We start from the raw sequence: 5,902 nt of genomic DNA, 5'->3' as shown, positions 1-5,902 counted from the left end.
CCAAAAACAACTTGGGGGAGGGAGTGTTGCATTATTTGCCTTAACGATTACAGTCCATCAAGGAGGCAGTAACCTGGAGGCAGGGATTGAAGCAGAGGCCACAGTGAAACACTAATACTGGCTTTCTCCCTGGCTTGCTGCTCAGTTAGCTTTCTTAACACAAATAAGGACCACCTGTCCAAGAATGACAGTACCCACAGTCAGCAGGGCCATCCCACATTAATCATTCATCAAGACAATGCCCCACAGGCCAATCTAATAAAGGCAGTTCAATGTAGGCTCTCTCTTCCCCTATGTGCCAGGTTGGAAACCAAGATTAGCCATCACTCATGGCTGTGCTCTCAAACTGCCTTCTAAGTGTTTGTACATACAGTCATAGACCAGGGCTGCTCTCAACCTTGGACAAAGAAGCTTCCTTTTGCAGAAGGCAGCCATCAATGAAGTGGTGTGAAGCTGGCCGTAGAGCTGAGAAATATACCTGATTTTTCATTCAGTACTCTCAGCTCTGAATGAAACATATAAACTAAGCTCCCCATAGCCAAGACTCAGGGAACACCACAGAAGTCTCAGAATGAATGTTAGAGCCGGTGCATAGAAAGTGCTGCGAAGTGAGTGGACATGAGCCGCCGCTGGAGCTGCAGACGGTTTGCCGAGCCCCTTAGCGCCCCTGGCCTAGAGTCCCGTCGCCGTCATGTCCCGATACCTGCGCCCCCCCCCCAACACCTCTCTGTTTGTCAGAAACGTGGCAGACGACACCAGGTCTGAAGATTACGTTGGGAATTTGGTCGTTATGGTCCAATAGTAGATGTTTATGTTCCATTTGATTTCTACACACGACGTCCAAGAGGATTTGCATATGTTCAATTTGAGGATGTTCGTGATGCTGAAGATGCTTTACATAATTTGGACAGACAATGGATTTGTGGGCATCAAATTGAAATACAGTTCGCACAGGGAGATCGAAAGACACCAAATCAAATGAAAGCCAAGGAAGGGAGGAATATATACAGCTCTTCACAATATGACGATTATGACCAATATAGACGTTCTGGAAGCTGAAGTTATGAAAGGACATCAAGGAGTCGCTCCTTTGATTATAACTATAGGAGATCTTACAGTCCTAGAAACAGTAGACCGTCTGGAAGACCAAGGCGTAGCCGAAGCCATTCCGACAACAATAAATTCGAACACCGAAATTGATCTTTTCTCAAGATCTAAATCCAATTCAAGATCACCGTCCAAGTCCCAGCCCAAGAAAGAAATGGAGGCTAAATCATGTTCTAGGTCTACATCTCACACCAAAACTAGAGGCACCTCTAAAACAGATTCTAAAACACATTATAAGTCTGGCTCGAGATATGAAAAGGAATCAAGGAAAAAAGAACCACCTAGATCCAAATCTCAGTCAAGATCACAGTCTAGGTCTAGATAAAAATCTAGATCAAGGTCTTAGACTAGTCCGAAGTCCAGTGGCCACTGATAATATAAATCACGATACTTCTAGGCATGTATCATTCGTTTACTCATAGTTTGGTATACTTAAATTATCAGGAATATGATGTTGCAATGATGCTTTTAAAAACAAACAAACTTAACTTGTTAGTTTTCCCTGTATTGGGCAATAGTTATAATTAAAATGATACGCTGTTGAGAAGCCATTCTTAAGAGTCCAGTTTGTTTAATGTTATGGGCAGCTACCAATTTGTGGTGTCTCTGTATATTTTTGTAAAGATTCTCATTTTTTATGCTTGAGGTATTTGGTGAAAAGATGTTGGTGACCATAATTTGCAACATTGTCTTATTAAATAAATTTTCATATTCCTATTTGGTAGAACTGTTAACGTAGCTTGCTAATAAGATAGAATGATACAGAAGTGACGTGGTAGCCACATTACAACACTGACTGCTCAGACACTTAGGTTCAGGGTGGACCTTTATGTCTTGTCAAGATGTCTAAGCCCATGATGATTATTTATGATACCATGTGGAATAGTTCTTCTGTTAACTCCACTGTCTGGGGATTGATGCCAACTGGGTTACACAGTGTTTTCAGGGAGACTGACCTTTTCACTGAAACATGGAGCCCTCACTGCTTTCCCCACCTCAATTCCTGCTGGTTTCTAAGATTTGAAACATTAAAGCATAAGGGAAGCACCTCCCTTTAAGTTTTGAGTGTGTCGATGATCCCAGAAATCATTTTAAGGGGAAAAGACTGTTCTTACCATAGTTTCTCTAAAATTTAACTATTGTTGGTCCTTGTTATTTAGGGGTTTTGTTGTTTGTTTTTTGTTAGAAACAAGTAAACTGTTCAGAAATACATTGTTTATATGCATAGTGTAAAACAAACGGAATTTTGATGCTCACAGCACTTGACGTGCATTTGTATCAAAATCTGCCTGTTCTTCATAGGGGAGGCTTGCCCTTCCCACCTCAGTTTATTAATCTGAGACAAGTTAAGATGACACTCCTAGGTGATTCTGTGGTGCCGAGAAGTTTTTGGGAAAAGTTAAGTTTTAAGCAGAAGCCACATCAGTCTTTGGTAATGTAGGACATGACTAAAAAAATAACGAAACAACACCCTTAAATGTTTATAATTTCTAGTACTTCCAGTTGTTTTGGCAGCAACAAAGTGACTTGAAATGTCCGGTGTCCTTTCAGAATACAAAGCCAGCATCTCTGAGATCTTAGACTCCTTGCTTACAGATGTGAGTGAAGATACTGTGGGTGATCCTCCCAGAGGATTTCCTTATTTTTTCTTTCAGTTTTGTTTTTAAAAATCTAGTCCTTACTTGTAAACAACAAAAGATGGTTTTAAGAACTGTTTGTAGAGTGTGTTTGGAAGATTAATTCTAGAACCTTTGTATATTTAATAGTATTTCTAACTTTTGTTTCTCTACTATTTGCAGTTAATGTCCTTGTTCTGATATACAATCACTTACATGCATGTTTCTTTAATTTCTTTAGATTTTCCTGGATGTATAGTTTAAACAACAAAGTCTATTTAAAGCTGTAGTGGTAGTTTGCAGTTCTAGCAAAGAGGAAAGTTGTATTTTTTTTCTTATAGAAGCTTCTAAAAAGGTATTTTTATATGTTCTTTTTAACAAATATTGTGTACAGCCTTCAAAACATCAATGTTTGGATCAAAACAAAACCCAGCTTATTTTCTGCTTGCTGTAAATTAAGCAAAGATGCTATAATAAAAACAAAATGAAGAAGAAGAAAAAAGAAAGTACTGTGAAGTGAGGCATTCCGAACATGACCCTGCACCCAGGACTCCTCAGCAGCTGTGGTTACCTACACAAAAACTGTACAAGATCAAACCAGTCAAATTCCCAGTATAGGTTAGATAGATCTCTAGGTCCACACCTGACTGAGTAGCTTATCCACAGGTGAGAGCTGCTGGGAGGGGAACAATCTGTTTTAAGGTACTGAGATAGATAGATAGATAGATAGATAGATAGATAGATAGATAGATAGATAGATGATGGATGGATGGACGGACAGATAGACAGACAGATAAGATGGAAGGATGATGGGATTAGGAGTTGGGGAAAATGGGGAGTGGGTATGATCATATTTCAGTATATACATATATGAAACTCATGTTTAGCATGATATAGCAAAGATTTTTAAATAGTCAACAAAATATTAGCAATTAACAATATACTTAAAAAGAGATTATTTGGGTATGCTCAAACCCAATCAGAAACCCATTAAAAACAGTGACACTTTTTCCCCCCATATAACATTTTTATTGATTCTTTGGGAGTTTCACAATCGCTTCCCAGTCCTTCCATTTCCACTCCCCCTCATGCTCCCTCCAGATAAAATTATAAGTAAAATTAATAAAAAATAAAACAAGGTCCAATTTGTGTTATCTATATACTCACTGAACCATGGTCAATCCCTTGGTGTCCTGTCCCCTAAACGGAACTGGGTCCTTCCCCTCCCACACCTTCACCAGAAGCCATCAACTGCGGAGAGCTAACTTCAGCATCCTCACCACACTCACTAAAAGTTCTCTTCAATGGCTGCTACCTTTTTATGGAGGAGGGTAAGAAGGAGAGGTTGTCACAAAAGCCTTCCGTGTCTCTCCCTCTCAAGTAAATTCGCAGTCATCAATATCAGAGCAGAAGCGCCTTCCTCACGGTCAGCAGGAGCTCAGACCACAATCACACCTTACTGCTGTAGCAGTACTGCTGATTCAGACAAGCCGCTTGGAGGATGCTCAAATGACAAACAATGTAGCCTCAGGTGGCATCACAGGCCACCTACATCAATATGGCTTCCAGCAGCACCACAGCTTACAGACATCATCGTGACTTCAGGATGCAACACGGACCATGGACTTTGAATGGTTTAGTGGAAACGTGCTACACATATCAACCCAGCCTCGAAAAGGGTACAGCCCAGTGGGGCATGAGCCTGGCTGGCCCTTCTGCTGCCTGCCCACCCGACAGGGCAGGTACAGGTTCCAAAAGTAGTGAATTTTTATGGCAGTATAAATGAATATCAGATTCAAACAACAAAACTTTAATTTCTGCTACTCAGAAGGCTGAGGCAGGAGGATCGAAAGATCCAGTCCTACCTGGGCAACTTAGTGGAACTGAGTTAAATTTTTCTTTTTTTTTAAGGACTGACTATGGTTCAGTGGTAGAGCTTGACATATCAAGTTCAAGGCCCAATTTGGTTTGGTTTGGTTTGGTTTGGTTTGCTTTGCTTTGCTTTGCTTTGCTTTGCTTTGCTTTGCTTTGCTTTGCTTTGCTTTGCTTTACTTTGCTTTGCTTTGCTTTGCTTTGAAGTAGTATGCTATTGTGACTTTGAAGCTGGAGACTCAAGTGAACAGACGATCAGTGGCCCTTGGGTACTGTGAGAGATTTGCATTGGCCAAGGTAACAGGATGCATGGGGAAGTGCTGATTCTTCTTTACCAGTGCAAGCTTTTTTTTTTTAATTGAATAACTTTATTTTAAAAAACAGAGATCAATGTACAGATTTTAAAAGCATATTTGCATAAAAGTATATGAATACATTTTCGTCAGTATTTGATTTTTTTTAAAGGTTTGATAGTATGCATTAAAATTTTACTAGTTTCAATGAACATTAAGTACATGTAAACAAGATGTAACCTAAAAATTGTCAAAGTTTTCATGGTGTGTAAAGATTAAACATATTGATTTTTCTTTTTTTTTTTTTTTGGCCTTTGAATTTTCTTGAACTTCATATAGTCTATGAGTTGTATCTGGGATGTTCAGAGCTTTCTGGGGTTAGTATCCTATTATCAGTGACTGCATAGTATGTCTGCTCTTTTGTGACTGGGTTACCTCACTCAGGATGATATTCTCTAGATTGCAGCCATTTTCTTAAGAATTTCATAAAGTCATTGTTACTGATAGCTGAGTAGTAATCCATTGTGTAAATATACCACAATTTTTGTATCCATTCATCTACTGAAAGACATCTGGGTTCTTTCCAGCTTCTGGCTATTATAAATAGGGCTGCTATGAACATTGTGGTACATGTATCTTTGCTGTATATTGGAGTGTCTCTGGGGTATATGCCCAGAAGTGGAATAACTGGGTCTTCAAATAGTACTATGTCCAATTTTCTGAGGAATCACCAGACTGATTTCCGGAGTGGTTGTATTAGTTTGCAACCCCACCAACAGTGGAGAAGGGTTCCTCTTTCTCCGCAACCTCGCCAGCATCTGTTGTCGTCTGAGTTTTGGATCTTGGCCAATCTGACTGATGTGAGGTGGAATCTCAGGGTTGTTTTGATTTGCATTTCCCTGATGGCTAAGGATGTCGAGCATTTTCTCAGATATTACTCAGCCATTCGATATTCCTCAACTGAGAATGTTTTGTTTATTGCAGATATAACACCAAATACTCTCCAAACTATTC

General features: G+C 39.7%; 1 pseudogene across 1 annotated transcript; it reads left to right on the top strand.

Moving 5' to 3' along the window:
• The first annotated feature begins 691 nt into the window (after positions 1 to 691).
• On the top strand, positions 692 to 1,453 carry LOC308435718 (annotated as a pseudogene). The gene has a single exon. The product of its transcript is annotated as an uncharacterized misc_RNA (transcript).
• Positions 1,454 to 5,902: the final 4,449 nt, after the last annotated feature.

This window comes from Micromys minutus, assembly GCF_963924665.1.
Source record: "Micromys minutus genome assembly, chromosome: 23".
Lineage (NCBI taxonomy): Eukaryota > Metazoa > Chordata > Mammalia > Rodentia > Muridae > Micromys > Micromys minutus.
The sequence above is the reverse complement of the archived record's forward strand: the minus strand, read 5'-3'. Positions and strand labels throughout refer to the sequence as shown.